The sequence below is a fragment of the Chiloscyllium plagiosum genome, unplaced genomic scaffold (assembly GCF_037043375.1).
Source record: "Chiloscyllium plagiosum isolate Xiang-an unplaced genomic scaffold, Cpla_swu_hap1 HiC_scaffold_46, whole genome shotgun sequence".
NCBI lineage: Eukaryota > Metazoa > Chordata > Chondrichthyes > Orectolobiformes > Hemiscylliidae > Chiloscyllium > Chiloscyllium plagiosum.
The window spans coordinates 11,489,831-11,508,124 of NW_028270184.1; positions in this window are offsets into that span (position 1 = coordinate 11,489,831).

An 18,294-nucleotide genomic window follows, 5' to 3' on the forward strand; every position below is an offset into this window, starting at 1 on the left:
GAGGTGAGTAAAAAGGGTATTGGATCGTTCAATGGTGTTGAATGACAGGGGCAGACTTGAAGGACTGAATGGCCTACTCCTGCTCCAAAGTTCCTTAGCCCATTGGGATAATCAGTGATTAGTGTCAGAGTCGATAAAGTGTGGAGCCGGAAAAAACACAGCAAGATAAGAGGCATTAGAGGAGCAGGAGAGTTGACATTTCAGTTGAAGAGTTGACTCTTTGTCAGGACTGATGAAGGATCTGACCTGAAATATCAACTCTCCTGCTCCTCCGATGCGTCTTGACTTGCTGTGCTTTTTCCAGCTCCACACTTTATCGACTCTGACTTGCCAGCATCTGCGGCCCTCACTATCTGCAAGTGACTGGCGTCAGACACCCTCACTCAGTTAGAGGCAGAGATCAAACTCGTGCTGAGACAGTAGGAAGAGAGTCTCCTTGAAGTGTTGGTCAGCTATTGTCGCTGGAGCTTGCGACATGCTCAGCAGTCGGATGATCAACAAGATCAGATCACTAATCATCCTGAGGACAATTCCAAACCCAAGAAGGAAGTGAGACCAACAGAGCTAGAAGCAGTGGTTGTTTGAGGGGATTTGGACCACATGGCCCAAACCTCAGTTCCATCGCTGAACTTCTGCTTTTCCTAAGCCTTGTTGCCAGGGAGATGGTTTGTTTCACGGTGTTACCGAGCTGCAAGTTAAGTCAAATGGGTCACTTTTGAGATGCACCTTAAGGGAGGAGGGAGAGTGGTGGAGACGTTTGGAAAATGAGAGAGAAAGTAGGCCACCCAGCCTCTTGACCTGGCCTGATTTTCAGCCGATCACGATGGAATTTCTCCCTCAGCAACATTTTCCCATTCTATCCCCAACTTCCTCGACATTTTTAATATCTAGTTATCTGTCAACCATTGCCTTTTATACACCCAATAACTACTCCTTACAACAGAGAGACCACAGCAGTTGGAAATGGAAGAGTGAGTGGTGACCTTATTGAAACATGTAAGATTCTGAGGGGTCTAGGTGGGATAGACATGGAGAGGCTGTTTCACCTTGTCAGAGAGTCTAGGGCCAGAGGTCGTCATCTCAGATTGACGGCTCACCCATTTAGGGTGGATCGGTGGTTAGCACTGCCTCACAGTGCCAGAGACTCCGGTTCGATTCCATCCTCGGGTGACTGTCTGTGCAGTGTTTGCACATTCGCCCTGTGTCTGCCTGGGTTTCCTCCGGGTGCTCCGGTTTCCTCCAACAGTCCAGAGATGTGCAGGTTAGGTGGTGGATTCACTGTACTAAGTTGCCTGTTGTGTCCAGGCATGTGTGGGCTACGTGTGTTAGCCATGGGAAATGAAGGGTTACAAGGATAGCTTAAGGAGTGGGTCTGGGTGGGATGCTCTTCGGAGGATTGGTGATGATGGCTGAACAGGCTGCTTCCGCACTTTTGGGACTCTATGATTTAAGATGTGGATAAGTAGGAATTTCTTCTCTCAAAGTTGGGGGGGGGGGGGTGCATCTGTAGAATTCTTTACAATAGATGGCAGTGGAGGCTGGATCATTAAGTATTTTCAAGACTGAGATAGTTTTTTAATCAGGAAGGGGAATTGAAGGGGAGGGGGTGAAAGTAAGAAAGTAGTGTTGAGGATGATCAGATTAACCATGATCTTATTGAGTAGCGGAATAGACGTGATGGGCTGAATGGCCTACATCTGCTCCTGTGCTTTACAGTGTTAAGAAGGAAGCTCAGCACCACCGTCACCTGCTCGATGGCAATTGGAAGTTGGACCATGAGCGAAGCCTGGTCAGCGATGCACACAATCTAAAAATGAAACTTAAAACGCTAAACAACTGAATCTCCTGTGGGACAGAATATTCCAAAAATTCACCCTTCCCCCCGCCTCTGAGTGAAGAAACTTACCTCAACTCAGTCCAAAATGGCCGATCACTTACCCAGTAGTCACCCAGTTGTAGACCCTCCCCCATGCCCCCTCACACACAGCTCGGGGAATTGTCACTCCCCACTCGAGACCATTTTTCTCCCATCTCATTCGATGTTATAATATTTCAAGTGCTCATCCAAATAATTTTTAAAGTTTGTAAGGTTTCCGACCTACCTTTCCAGGCAGTGCCTTCCCAACCCCCTCTGAGTGAAAACATTTTATTCGCGATTCCCCTCTGAATCTCCTGCCCTTTACCCTGCTCTCCTTCCTATTGGAAGGATGTTGTGAAACTTGAAAGGGTTCAGAAAAGATTTACAAGGACGTTGTGAGGGTTGGAGGGTTTGAGCTATAGGGAGAGGCTGAACAGGCTGGGGCTGTTTTCCCTGGAGCGTCGGAGGCTGAGGGGTGACCTTATAGAGGTTTTCAAATTATGAGGGGCATGGATAGGGTAAATAGGCAAGGTCTTTTCCCTGGGGTCGGGGAATCCAGAACTAGAGGGCATAGGTTTAGGGTGAGAAGGGAAAGATATAAAAGAGACCTAAGGGGCAACTTTTTCACACAGAGAGTGGTACGGGTATGGAATGAGCTGCCAGAGGATGTGGTGGAAGCTGGTACAATTGCAACATTTAAGAGGTATTTGGATGGGTATATGAATAGGAAGGGTTTGCAGGGATATGGCCGGTTGCTGGCAGGTGGGACTAGATTGGGTTGGGATATCTGGTCGGCATAGACGGGTTGGACCGAAGGGTCTGTTTCAATGCTGTACATCTCTATGACTCTATATGCCTTCTTAACCATCCTATTCGCGTGCCCTACCGACTTCAGGGAGCTGTGAATTATCACCCCAAGCTCCCTCTGTTCCTCTGAGCTACCCAGTGTCCTGCCCTTCATTTAATACTCCCTCACCTTGTTTCTTCTTCCAGAGTCACCATCAATCGTGTTTTATGAGTGTTTTATGAGGGTTGTTGCCCTTTGTGAGAGATGAGGTGCAAAAGATAAGCGACTTTCAGTCTGCAAGGAAAGGCTCATTATCTCAAGATGCAGGCTACCTTTGTTTGGCAATTACTCTCGCTCTCTCAGAAACAGGCCCACACTGAAACTGAAAGCACTAAAACAGCATCTCTTTTCGAGATTAGATAACGTTCTGGAAGATCCACACCTCAAGTATTCCTGTAATTATACTTTGCGAAATGCAATTTTTTTTTAAAAAGTTGGTGCAATTCGTGTGTTGGCTGGTTTCATGGAGAAAGTGAGGACTGCAGATGCTGGAGATCAGAGCTGAAAATGTGTTGCTGGAAAAACGCAGCAGGTCAGGCAGCATCCAAGGAGCAGGAGAATCGACGTTTCGGGCATGAGCCCTTCTTCAGGAATGAGGAAAGTGTGCCAAGCAGGCTACGATAAAAGATAGGGAGGAGGGACTTGGGAGAGGGGCGTTGGAAATGCGATAGGTGTAAGGAGGTTAAGGTGAGGGTGATAAGGTGAGGGTGATAGGCCGGAGTGGGAGTGGGGGAGGAGAGGTCAGGAAGAAGATTGCAGGTTAGGAAGGTGGTGCTGAGTTCGAGGGTTGGGACTGAGACAAGGTGGGGGGAGGGGAAATGAGGAAACTGGAGAAATCTGAGTTCATCCTTTGTGGTTGGAGGGTTCCTAGGTGGAAGATGAGGCGCTCTTCCTCCAGTCGTCGTGTTGTCATGGTCTGGCGATGGAGGAGTCCAAGGACCTGCATGTCCTTGGTGGAGTGGGAGGGGGAGTTGAAGTGTTGAGCCAAGGGGTGGTTGGGTTGGTTGGTGTGGGTGTCCCAGAGGTGTTCTCTGAAAACATTCCGCAAGTAGGTGGCCTGTCTCCCCAATGTAGAGGAGGCCACATCGAGTGCAGCGGATGCAATAAATGATGTGTGTGGAGGTGCAGGTGAATTGTTGCGGATATGGAAGGATCCCTTGGGGCCTTGGAGGGAAGTAAGGGAGGAGGTGTGGGCGCAAGTTTTGCATTTCTTGCGGTTGCAGGGGAAGGTGCCGGGAGTTGAGGTTGGGTTGGTGGGGGGTGTGGACCTGACGAGGGAGTCACGGAGGGAGTGGTCTTTTCGGAACGCTGATAGGGGAGGGGAGGGAAATATATCCCTGGTGGTGGGGTCCGTTTGGAGGTGGCGGAAATGATGACGGATGATACGATGGTTTCATGTCACGCAAGGCCCAGGGTGGGGTGGGGAGCTACACCAGGGCCTTAAGGCTCTCAAGGCAGATTGGTTTCTGCCTCTGCCAGAGGGAGATAAGGCACCCACAATCTGCACCTCAATTTTAACATAATCTGCCTGTTATGTTTTTTTTTCAGTTTTAACTGTGGGAATCGCTGATAAGGGCAGCACTTGCAAGACCATAACGTATAGGAGCAGAATTAGGCCATTTGGCCCATCAGGTCTGCCAATCCTTAATTGCCCCTTGAATCAAGTGCCTCACTCAGCCATTGCAGGGAGCGGTTAAGAGTTGACCATGTCACTGTGGATCTGGAGTCACGTGTAAGCAAGGATGGCAGATTTCCTTCCCTAAATGGCATGAATGAACCAGATGGGTCTTTTACAACAATTTAATGATAGTTCATGGCCACCATTACTGTGACAAGATTTCAATTCCAGGTTTATTCACTGAATTAAAACTCCCCCCAGATGCCATGGTGGGATTTGAACTCCTGTCATGGAGTTGACCAGCACGGAAACAGACCCTTTGGCCCTACCTGTACATGCTGACTAGGTTTCCTAAAGTGAACTAGTCCTATTTGCCTGCATTTGGCCCATATCCCTCTAAACCTTTCCTATCCATGTGTCTATCTAAACATCCTTTAAATGTTGTATTTGTACCTGCCTCTACCACTTCCTCTGGCAGCTCGGTTCATATAGAAGCCACCCTCTTTGTGAAAAAATTGCCCCTCAGGTCCTTTTTAAATCTTTCCCCTCTCACCTTCAACCTATGCCCTTTAGATTTGGACTCCCCTACGCTTGGGCATAGACCTTGGCCAATCACCTTATCTATGCCCCTCATTATATAATAAATCTCTCTCAGGTCACTCCTCAGCCTCTAACGCTTCAAGGACACAGGCCCCAGTCTTTTCAGGCTCTCATTATAGTCAAACCCTCTAGTCTTGTTAACAGCCTTGTATATCTTTTTTGCACCCTTTCCAGTTTAATAACATCCTTCCTAAAACAGGATGACCAGAATTGTACACAGTACTCCAAATGTGCCCTCATAAAAAGTTTTGTGCAGCAGCAACAAGACACAGAAACATAGAAGAGAGAAGCAGGAGGAGGCCATTCGGCCCTTTGAGACTGCTCTGCCATTCATCACGATCATGGCTGATCGTCCAACTCAATAGTCGAATTCCACGTTCTCCCCATAACCTTTGACCCCATTTGCCCCAAGTGCTATATCTAACCGCCTCTTGAATACATTCAACGTTTGGGCATCAACCCCTTCCTGTGGTAATGAGTTCCACAGGCTCACCACACTTTGGGTGAAGAAATGTCTCCTCATCTCCGTCCTATATGGTCCAGTCGGAATCCTCAGACTGTGACCCCTGGTTCTGCACACACCCACCATCGGGAACATCCTCCCTGTATCTACCCTGTCTAGGCCTGTTAGAATTTTATAAGTCTCTGTGAGATTCCCCTCATTTGTCTGCACTGCAGCAAAAACAATCCTAACCTAGTCAATCTCTCCTCCCAACTCCTATACTCAGTGCTCTGACCAGTGAAGGCAAGTGTGTGAAAGGCCCCAAAATGGGCCTCTGAATAACTAGGCCAGGGCATTACTATGACACCAGCATTGCATGATGGGATTGGTTAAAACAAAAACTAGTTCTGACTCCCCACCACCAGTGGAGAATTAAGTACTGGGACTGAATGGGTGAAACGACAGGGAGAGGTCACGCAGACTGAACTGTGAATGTTGAAAATCAAGGGGTGACCCAGTCAAGTTTTCAGCCGAAGAATGGAGTTGTTAGGGTTGACAGAAAGAAACGATTTCCCAGTTTCCAGCACAAGAGGGTGGAACTTTAGAACGAAAGTCAGGCCATTTGTCTGGGGGCAGGGGGAAGGGTTAGCAGGTGCCACTTCCTCACACAAAGGGGAATGGAAATCTGGAGTCCTCCCCACCCTCGAAGCAAAAGCTGTGAAAATTCGGTTGCTGCCTTTTGTTTTTTGTTTCGTTACGCAGCAGCACGAGGGGTTCAGGAATCAAGTTCGGTTCATGGGGTTAAATCATAGAATCCCTACAATCTGGAAGCAGACCATTTGCCCATTGAGTCCACACTGATCCTCTGAAGAGCATCCCACCCTCCTGCTCTATCCTATCCCAGTAACCTTGCATTGTCCGTGGCTAACCCACCTAGCCTGCACATCCCTGGAGCAATTTAGCAATGGCCAGTCCACCTAACCTGCACATCTTTGGATTGTGGGATGAAACCAGAGCACTTGGAGGAAACCCACACAGACACAGGGAGAACATGCAAACTCCACACAACACGGTCACCCAATGGTGGAATTGAACACGGGTCCCCAGCGCTGTGAGGCAGCAGTGCGAACCATCTTGCCACCCAACTAGCTAGACAAGCAGCCTCAAGAGGGGAATGAATGGCCTCTTCCTATGTTGCTATATCAGCTGGGATGTTAAAGCAATCTCCCCATCAGTCTCATAATGGTTGAGTTGAAATTCCTGCTGTATCCATCGCTAGAGGAGCAGCCAGATAGTCTAATCTCACTCTTCGGCCATTGCTGGTCTCTGCTCAGAAGCAGTCTTTAATGGATAAGGAACGATCCTCCGTTAGAATATTTTCTCTTCCTTCCCACCTCACTATCTTGCTTCCTCTGCGTTGGCTGAGGATTTTCTGCCAATTGCTAATGGTGAGTTGCCACATACTTATACCCTGCACCTTGTAATGAGGGACAGAAATCCTCTAGAAGGATTTGCATCATGAAAGTGGCAGCATTGTGCTCAGTATCCCTGTGAGTTGCTTAACTTGGGCATGACCCTACCCATTAAACGCACCGCAGAAACGTTGGGCTGGTATTTACGAGCTTAAGGAGCCTTTCAGTGAGAGTTTCATTCTCCTGCACTCTCGCTCAACCTCTCTAGCCCAGAAAATGAACTATTTCAACGGTAGACTGTCATTCCTGCAGGTAGGAAGTTGTTCTTATAGATTTCAGAAATTTTATTTCTGATGTTTGAACTCTGAATTGACTCATTTTTTTTCCAGCCTCATTTCTCCTTGGTTTAAGGAGAGAGAAAATGGTGTCTCTATAAATCACTGAGGTTACAGTTGCCCTGCTCAATGTACTTTGAGCACCCTGCAGGCTTTTCAAGCTAAAGTTCAAAATTAATAATTCCAACTAAATGTTGAAAATTACATAGTTCACAAATATGGAATTAAATTCACTCCTTAGTATCCAAAATCCAATTGATTTGGATATTGAACGAACACCTTTGATTAGTTTAGTATTCTGGATTTTTCTCCAATCAACTTTAATCATCTACTGTGGTGAGAATTGAACCCTTGCCCTGAGGACACTACTGTGGATTTCTTGAAGCACTAGTCCAGTGACATTACTATTAAGGCACTACCACCCCCCACTACACAGTCCCTATTCCACTAGCTTGTCTTGTTGTTTTACTCTTTCCTGACTGTTCACAAGTTTTGTGTCATCTCAAAGTTTAAGATCGTACATTAAGGTTTCTTGATCTACACGGACAGCAGAGGTTGTAGTACTGACCCCTGGAGAACCCTACTGCTGCACACCTTCTGAAAGACAACTGTTTCCCACTGCTGTCTCTTTCCCTGTCACTCAGTCAACTTTGAATCCACACTGCGGCTGTCCCATTTATCCCCTGGGCTTTGACTTTGAGGTGTGCCCTTTGTAAGTCTATTTGGGACAAATTTAACCTCATCAACCCTCTCTGTTCCTTTGTCAGAAAACTCAGCCAAGTCTGCTGGACATTGGTTAGGCCCACTTTGGGAATACTGTTTTCAAATCTGGTCGCCCTGCTACAGGAAAGATGTTGTGAAACTTGAAAGGGTGCAGAAAACATTTACAAGGATGTTGCCGGGATTTGAGCTATAGGGGGGGAGGCTGAGTAGGCTGGGGCTGTTTTCTCCATTTGCTGATCTGTGTTCAACAGCAGTCTTGACTAGATAAGGAATATTTTCTCTTCCTTCACGCCCTGCCATCTTGCTTTCTCTGGAGCACGAGGCTGAGGAGGTGAACTTCATAAAATCATGAGGGGCATGGAAAGGGTGAACAGCTAAGGTCTTTTTTTCCCAGGGTAGGGGAGTCCAAAACTAGAGAGCATAGAGTCATAAAGATGTACAGCATGGAAACAGACCCTTCAGTCCAACCTGTCCATGCCGACCAGATATCCAACCCAATCTCGTCCCACCTGCCAGCACCGGGCTCATATCCCTCCAAACCCTTCCTATTCATATACCCATCCAAATGCCTCTTAAATGGTGCAATTGTACCAGCCTCCACCATTTCCTCTGGCAGCTCATTCCATACACGCACCACCCTCTGTGTGAAACAGTTGCCCCGTAGGTCTCTTTTATATCTTTCCCCTCTCACCCTAAACCTATGCCCTCTAGTTCTGGACTCCCTGACTCCAGGGAAAAGACCTTTGCCTATTTACCCTATCCATGCCCCTCATAATTTTGTAAAACATCTATAAGGTCTCCCCTCAGCCTCCGACGCTCCAGAGAAGGGACCTGAGGAGCAACTTTTTCTCGCAGAGGGTGGTGCTTATATGGAATGAGCTGCCAAAGGAAGTGGTGGAGTCAAAAAGTGTGGTGCTGGAAAAGCACAGCAAGTTAGGAGGCATCCAAAGAGCAGGAGAGTTGACATTTTGGGCATAAGCCTTTCATCAGGAATTTGGGGGGGTGGGTGGGGCAAGGGGGCTGAGAGATAAATAGGAGAGGGGGTGGGACTGGGGGAAGGTAGCTTAGAAGGTGATGGTAGATGAAGGTAAGGGGTGATGGTGATAGGTTGGAGCAGCTAGGTGGGAAGGAAGATGGACAGGTAGGACAGGTGAAGAGTGCGGTGCCGACTTGAAGGGTTGGATCGGGGAATGAGGAAACGTGAAATCGACATTGATGTCGTGTGGTTGGAAGTTCCCAAGGCAGAAGATGAGGTGTTCTTCCTCCAGGCATCAGATGGCTATGATTGGCGATGGAGGAGGCCGAGGACTTGCATGTCCTTGGCGCAGTGGGAGGGGGAGTTGAAGTGGTCAGCAACAGGATGGTGGGGTTGTTTGGTGTGTCTATCCTGGAGATGTTCTCTGAAACATTCCGCACGTTGGCGTCCTGTCTCCCCAATGTAGAGCAGACCACATCGAGAGCAACGGACACAGTAGATGAGGTGTTTGGATGTGCAGGAAAATCTCTGCCGAATGTGGAAGGATCCTTTGGGGCCTTGGATGGAGGTGGGGAGGAGGTGTAGGTGCAGGTTTTACATCACTTGCAGTGGCAAGGCAAGGGGCCGGGTGAGGACGGTGGGTTGGTGGGGGGGCATGGATCTAATGAGGGAGTTGTGGAGGGAATAGTCTCTGCGGAATGCTGAAAGGGGTGGAGAGGGAAATATGTCTCTGGTGGTGGGGTCTGACTGTAGATGGTGGAGGATGATGCATTGCGCCTGGAGATTGGTGGGGTGGAAGGTGAGGACTAGGGGCCTTCTATCCTTGTTGCGGTTGGAGGGGTAGGGTTCAAGGGCGGTGATGCAGGAAGTGGAGGAGATGCGCTGGAGGGCACTGTTGACCACATGGGGGGTGAACTTGCGGTCCTTATAGGAGGAGGCCATCTGGGATATTCTGGAGTGGAATTGCTCCTCCTGGGAGCAGAGGCGGTGGAGGCAGAGGAATTGGGAGTAAGGGATCGCGTTCCTACAGGAGGAGGGGTGGGAGGAGGTGTAGTCCCGGCAGCTGTGGAAGTCGGTGAGTTTTAAGTAGATGTCCGTGCTGAGTCTCCACTGGAAATGGAGACAGAGAGGTTCAGGAAGGAGAGGGAGATGTCCAAGATGGTCCAAGTGAACTTGAGGTCAGGGTGGATGGTGTTCGTGAAGTCGATGAACTGTTCGACCTCCTCATGGGAGCACGAGATGACATCAATACAGTCATCAATGAAGCAGAGGAAAAGGTAGGGAATAGAGCCAGTGTAACTATGGAAGATGGACTGTTCCATGTACTAAACGAAGAGGCAGGCATAGCTGGGGCCCATGCAGGTGTCCATGGCTACCCCTCCTTCTGCAGGAAATGGAAGGACTCAAAGGAGAAATTGTTACGGGTGAGGACCAGTTCAGCTAATTGAATGAGTATGTCAGTGGAAGGGTACTGGTTGGGTCGGCGGGAGAGGAAGAAACGGAGGGCTTGGAGGCCTTCATCTTGGCAGATGGACGTGTACAGGGTCTGGATGTCCATGGTGAAGATAAGACAGCGGGGGCTGAGAAACCGAGTCATGGTGGACGTGGAGGGTGTGGGCGGTATTCTGAATGTATGTGGGGAGATCCTGGCCCAAGGGGGACAGGACGGTGTCAAGGTATGAGGAGATACGGTTCAGTGGGGCAGAAGCAGATGGACACAATGGGTCGACTGGGGCATTTTGGGTAAGAGATAGAGCTGGGTGGTGTGGGGTTCCTGGACTGTGAGCGAAGAGGCTGTGGTTGGGAGATCCCCTGAGGCAAAGTGGTTGTGGATGGTCTGGGACTGATAGTTTGGTGATGGGAGGTGAGGTTGTGGTCGAAGAGGTGCAATCCAGGTAGCTGTGGGAGTCGGTGGGTTTGAAGCAGTTGTCCGTGTTGAGTCGGTCGCTGGAAATGGTCGGAGTAGGAGGAGGTGTCCATGGGTTGGCGCCTGGCTTCAGCCGTGTATAAGTCGTTGCGCTAAACTACCACTGGGCCTCCACCCTTGTCTGCTGATTTGATGGTGAGGTTAGGGTTGGAGCGGAGGGAGTTGGGCTGCACATTGCGAGGGTGAGAGGTTGGAGTGATTGAGAGGGGTGGACAGGTTGAGGTGGTCAATGTCACGGTGGCAGTTGGAGATGAAGAGATCGAGGGTGGGTAACAGATCGGCATGGGGTGCCCAAGTGGATGGGATACATTGGAGGCAAGCGAAGGGGGTTCTCGAAGGATAGGTGGGAGTCCTGATGGAAAAGGTAAGCATGGAGGTGGATGCAACGGAAGAAAAATGCGATGTTGCAATGTGTGTGGAGGCTGGTACAACTGCAACATTTAAAATGCATCTGGATGGGTATATGAATGGGAAGGTTTCAGAGAGAAAAGGGCCAAATGCTGGCAAATGGGACTAGATTAATTTTGGATATCTGGTCGGCATGGTTGAGTTGAACCGAAGTGTCTGTTTCTGTATGGAAGTGGGTACTGCAGATGCTGGAGATTGGAGTCATGATTAGAGTGGTGCTGGAAAAGCACACCAGGTCAGGCAGCATCTGAGGAGCAGGAAAATCGACATTTCGGGCAAAAGCCCTTGATCAGGATGAAGGCCTGATGAAGGGCTTTTGCCCGAAATGTCGATTTTCCTGCTCCTCAGATGATGCCTGACCTGCTGTGCTTTTCCAGCACCACTCTAATCTTGACTCTGTGTCTGTTGCTGTGCTGTACATCTCTATAGCTGCACCTGCCTTTAACCTCATCGATCCTCTCTGTTCCTTTGTCAGAAAACTCAGTCATGTCGCTGTTTTGCCTTCAACTAATCTGACCCAGCTTTCCCGTTGGAACCAAGCGAACAGTTAATTATGTCCCGGCTTATCAAGGACTCCTCCAACCACGGAAGTTAAAAGTCCTGCCCTTTTGACCGGTGTGCTTGTCCCCCACCAGCCCTCTAACAGTTCTCCAAGTCCTCTCACATGGCCCTCCTATGTACAGAGGATGGGAAGGTTAAGGTCAGTGTCTCTGCCAATCTCAAGGTGACTGCCATCCAGGCAGACTTTAGATCCCTGCTCTTAACTAATTGTAAACCCCATCCCGTTTCTCAAACGCCACAAGTTGGTTGGTGTTTACACCCTTGGTCAAGGCAGTTGCAAAGTGCACATTGAGTGCTTCAGATGTGCTGTGTGCCTCTACCTATCAGGTCCTTCATCTGTTTCCCTCTTCAACTGCAGCCCTTCCCAGTACCACAGTTTTACTATGTAACTAAAACGTTTGCTTATGAACAAGCTTGTGTTGGATATGTTTGCTCTTTCCAACCATCATAATGAAGGAATACTAAATTAACACGGTGAAGGCTTGCCCAAGATCACCCTGGACCGTAAACTGGTCTCAGCGTTTGTTTCTTACAGAATCCAACTTTAGTTCTGCAGATGTGTTTCTGTTCTTTGTTCCTGATTCTAAGCAGGCAGTCCATTCTGGGAATGTATTGCAGAGAGGTATTTCTGAGAATTTTAAAAGGCGACGGTCATTTCGAACCAACCTTCCACATCTTGGGATTTACTCGAGGGATTCGATTTTCTCTGTCACATTCTTCCGGGCAAAGATCGCTTTCTGCTGTCAGTGTTAAAATGGAGAGATTCTCCCCCCCCCAGCCACCCCAAGCTGGACAGCGCCCAAGAGGACTTTCTTAAAGAAAATGTAACAGCAGGGAGGTAGTTGCTATTAGGTAAAAACAATGACTGCAGATGCTGGAAACCAGATTCTGGATCAGTGGTGCTGGAAGAGCACAGCAATTCAGGCAGCATCCGAGGACAGGCAAAATCGACGTTTCGGGCAAAAGCCCTTCATCAGGAATAAAGGCAGAGAGCCTGAAGCATGGAGAGATAAGCTAGAGGAGGGTGGGGGTGGGAGAGAGTGGCATAGAGTACAATAGGTCAGTGGGGAAGGAGATGAAGGTGATAGGTCAGGGAGGAGAGGGTGGAGTGGATAGGTGGAAAAGGAGCTGGGCAGGTTGGACAAGTCCGGACAGGTCAGGGGATCGAGTTTCTGGAGGTTAGAAGCTAGGATGAGGTGGGGGAAGGGGAAATGAGGAAACTGTTAAAATCCACATTGATGCCCTGGGGTTGAAGTGTTCCGAGGCGGAAGATGAGGCGTTCTTCCTCCAGGCGTCTGTTGGTGAGGGAGCGGCGGTGGAGGAGGCCCAGCACCTCCATATCCTCGGCAGAGTGGGAGGGGGAGTTGAAATGTTGAGCCACTGGGTGATGTGGTTGATTGGTGCGGGTGTCTCGGAGATGTTCCCTAAAGCGCTCTGCTAGGAGGCGTCCAGTCTCCCCAATGTAGAGGAGACCGCATCGGGAGCAACGGATACAATAGATGATATTAGTGGATGTGCAGGTAAAACTTTGATGGATGTGGAAAGCTCCTTTGGGGCCTTGGATGGAGGTGAGGGAGGAGGTGTGGGCACAGGTTTTACAGTTCCTGCGGTGGCAGGGGAAAGTGCCAGGATGGGAGGGTGGGTCGTAGGGGGGCGTGGACCTGACCAGGTAGTCACGGAGGGAACGGTCTTTGCGGAAGGCGGAGAGGGGTGGGGAGGGAAATATATCCCTGGTGGTGGGGTCTGTTTGGAGGTGGCGGAAATGTCGGCGGATGATTTGGTTTATGCGAAGGTTGGTAGGGTGGAAGGTGAGCACCAGGGGCGTTCTGTCCTTGTTGCGGTTGGAGGGGTTGGGTCTGAGGGCGGAGGTGCGGGATGTGGATGAGATGCGTTGGAGGGCATCTTTAACCACGTGGGAAGGGAAATTGCGGTCTCTAAAGAAGGAGGCCATCTGGTGTGTTCTATGGTGGAACCGCTCCTCCTGGGAGCAGATACGGCGGAGGCGGAGGAATTGGGAATACGGGATGGCATTTTTGCAAGAGGTAGGGTGGGAAGAGGTGTAATCCAGGTAGCTGTGGGAGTCGGTGGGTTTGTAGAAGATGTCAGTGTCAAGTCGGTCGTCACTGATGGAGATGGAGAGGTCCAGGAAGGGGAGGGAGGTGTCAGAGATGGTCCAGGTAAATTTAAGGTCAGGGTGGAATGTGTTGGTGAAGTTGATGAATTGCTCAACCTCCTCGCGGGAGCACGAGGTGGCGCCAATGCAGTCATCAATGTAGCGGAGGAAGAGGTGGGGAGTGGTGCCGGTGTAATTACGGAAGATCAACTGCTCTACGTAGCCAACAAAGAGACAGGCATAGCTGGGGCCCATACGTGTGCCCATGGCTACCCCTTTGGTCTGGAGGAAGTGGGAGGATTCAAAGGAGAAATTGTTAAGGGTGAGGACCAGTTCGGCCAAACGAATGAGAGTGTCGGTGGAGGGGTACTGTTGGGAACGTCTGGAGAGGAAAAAACGGAGGGCTAATCAGGTGAGTGTAGCAAAGGGATGAATAATCATTTCTGATCGTGCCAGTTGGTTTTGCCTGGTTTAACCCCAAATGTGATACGGTACATACCACGCTATGACCTCCCCCACCCCCTGTCCTGACTTGGAAATATATCCGTCACTGTTGCTGCTTCAAAATCCTGGAATTCCCTCCCTCATAGAGTCCTGCAAATAGCCCATCAAAAACAAATTCCCAACTCTTCTAATCCCATTTTGCAGCACTTGGCTCATAGTTCTGTAGGCCTTGTTCTTCGGGCTAAAAGGGTGGAAGGGAATGTTGAGTGACCAGTCTTGATCATACAGACTGGTGAAGCTAATAGAACTATACACAGACTGAAGGGACTGTACACATCTATGACTCTGAGAAAATGGCTCACCATCACCTCATCCAGGGCAATTATGGGATGGGCATATTCTGGATCTAGCCGGCAGCATTGACCTCCCATGAAAGAATATGTTTTTTAAAAAAGATAGGATAAAAGCTCCTATGGCTTCCGATCAGGAGGTGACTCACATATACACAAGCTCTCACATGTGTACACACTCTCACATACACACTCTCACATGTATAGACTCTCACGTGTACGCACTCACACATACACTCATATGTGAATGCACCCTCACACGTACACACTCTCATATGTACACACTCTCGTACTCAGACTCTCACATATTCACACTCTCACATGTACATACACTAATGAAATCACTCTGACATGTACACACTGTCTCACATGTACTCACATTCTCACATGTACACACATTCACATGTACGCACTTCCTCACATATACACATCCTCTCTCTTGGACATACTCACATGTACACACTTTCTCATGTACACAAACTTTCAAATATATACACACTCTCACACGTACACACAATCTCACATATACATGCACCTTCACATCGACACTCACATGTACAGACACAATTATACACTCTCTCATATATATATATATATATATACACTGTCTCACATGCACATACACTCTCACACATACACTCTCATGTACACATTCTCACATGTAAACTCACAAATGTACATGCACTCACATTTACACACTTTCACGTACACACTCTCACATGAACACTCTCACATAAGCACACTCTCATGTATGCACATTCTCATGTACACACACATGAACAAACTCTCACGTGTCTACACTCTCACATGTACACACACTCTCACGTGTATACAATCTCCCATGTACACACCTTCAAACATATATACTCTCTCATGTACACACTTTCACATCCACACATACACTCACACATACACACACTGTCACATGTGCACACACCCACTCAAATGGACACATACATCCCATTTCCAAGGCAGGGGGGATGTGGTGTGGGAGGGGAGCCCTTGTGACAATGTAAAAGATCCCAGATTTGGTCACCATCAGCACGTGGCAGTGTCTGCTTGCAATTTGGCCTTAACAGCACCCTCCAAACCCATTGGTGGCAGGGAGTCGGCCTTGAGAGACTAAGGAAAAGTAGAAGAATTTTATCTGGGAAAGGAAAAACAGGGGATTTCTCTCGGATCTCCAGCCAAAATGTATCCCTCTTGGCCAAAAGAGGTTTGCTCACATTCCTTTTGCTTGTATTGTCAGTCCTTTTGAAGGTGAAAGAAACAGATCTAATGTGAATGCAGGATACTTCCACTGTTCTGAACCAAAGTTGAATTGTGAAATTTATTTCCAGTAACACTGTGCTGGTACTCTGCTGGAGCCCGAAAGAAATCAGTCAACGTGGTTTTGAAATTTTAGACTGTTCCTCAACGCCTCCAAAGGCTTTCCTATTGTGAGTGGGGGAGACTGAGCTTTCCTCTCTCCTGAGGGATGTGTTTCCACATCTACCACCACTCCCCAAACAGCTTGGCTCCCATTTTAAGATTCTGCCCATCCCTCCACCTTTGTTCTGGACCCTTCCCCATCATCAGAGGAAATAGGGTCACTGAAGAAAAACTGCTTCAATCATCTTAAACCCCTCGATTAGACCATCCCCTTAATCTTCCCCATTCATAGAGTTGTACAGCTTGGAAACAGACCGTTCTGCCCAACCCGTCCATGCTGACCAGATATCCTAAATTAATCCAGTCCCATTTGCCAGCATTTGGCTCCTATCTCTCTAAGCCCTTCCTATCCATGTACCCATCCAGATGCCTTTTAAATGTTGTAATTGTACAATCCTCCACCACTTCCTCTGGCAGCTCATTCCATACACACACCACCCTCTGGGTTAAAAGGTTGCCCATTAGATCTCTTTTAAATCCTTCCCCTCTCACCTTAAGCCTACGCCCTCTACTTTTGGACTCCCCCACACAGGGGAAAATACCTTGTCTATTTATCCCATCCATGCCCTTCATAATTTTATAAACCTCTATAAGGTCACCCCTCAGCCTCCGATGCTCCAGGGAAACCAGCCCCAGCCTATTCAACCTCTCCCTATAGGTTAAGTCCTCCAGCCCTGGCAACATCCTTGTAAATCCTTTCTGAACCCTTTCAAGTTTAATAGCATGATACCTATAGCAGGGAGATTAGAATTGAATGCAGTATTCCAAAAGTGGCCTTTGTCCAGTCCAGTATAGCCACAGCATGACCTCCTAACTCCTACACTCAATGCACTGACCAATAAAGGCAAGCACACCAAACACCTTCTTCACCGCCCTGTCTACCTGTGACTCCATCTTCAAGGAACCAAGAACCTGCTGCCCAAGATCTCTTTGTTCAGTAACACTCCCTAGGACCATACCATTAAATGTATAAGTCCACTTGAGGGACCACAAGTCCAGACTCTTCAGTTGTGCAACCCTTTCACCTCCTGGGTCTTTCTGGATGATGTTGCCCGTTGCCTGAAAGATGGCACCTCTAACAGTCTTGAAGTTTGGGCCTGGATTAGTCGCTCAGATCTATAGATTGGGGCATGAATTGATGATCTTCCAATTCAGAGACTATTATGAGAATTAAGCCCATGGCAGCCATGACTAATGCCCCTCCCCCCACCTTGAAAGCAAACCCATTAACTTCGTCCCGTTACAAATACCGATTGATACAGGACTGCGGGAGGGAGAACAGGACTGTGTGTATAATTTGGGGATTAATTCAGGGCTTTGGAGAGGGTGTGGGCAGAGGGATAACCTTGAAGATTAATACCAGGGTAGGGGGGAGAGAACGGAGCAGATTTTTTTTGTTATTCACTGTGAGGATGTTGGCTTTGCTGGCTGGGCCAGTATTTATTGCCCTGTCCCTAGATGTCCCTTGAGAAGCTGCCTTCTTGAACCACTGCAGTCCAGGTGCTATAGGTTGACCCGCAATGCCCTGAGGGAGGGAATTCCAGGATTTTGACCCAGCGACAGTGGTGATATATTTCCAAGTTGGGATGGTAAATGGCTTGGAGGGGAAGTGCTCGTGGGTTTGGAAAGTGTGTCTAAGGATCTTTGAAGAATTTCTGCAGTGCATCTTTGTTTAGCAACACTCTGCTGCTACTGAGTAAGAGTGGTGGAAGGGGTGGATGTGGTACTCGTCAAGTGGGGCTGCTTTGCTCTGAAGAGTCATAGAATCATACAGCACAGAGCCAGGTCATTTGGCCCAAACTGATCTCAGCTATCTGTCGGAATAACAGGGTGGTTATGGTAGGGGAGTTTAACTTTCCAAACATACACTGGGACTGCCATAGTGTTAAGGGTTCAGATGGAGACGAACTTGTTAAGTGTGTCCAAGACAATTTTCTGATTCAGTATGTGGATGTACCTACGAGAGAAGGTGCAAAACGTGACCTACTCTTGGGAAATAAGGCTGGGCAGGAGACTGAGGTGTCACTGGGGGAGCACTTTGGGGCCAGCAACCATAATTCTATTAGATGTAAAATCGTGATGGAAAAGGATAGGCCGGATCGAAAAGTTGAGGTTCTAAATTGGAGGAAGGCTAATTTTGATGGTATTGGGCAAGAATTTTCAAAAGCTGATTGGGGGCAGATGTTCACAGATAAAGGGATGGCTGGAAAACGGGAAGCCTTCAAAAATGACATAACAAGACTCCAGAG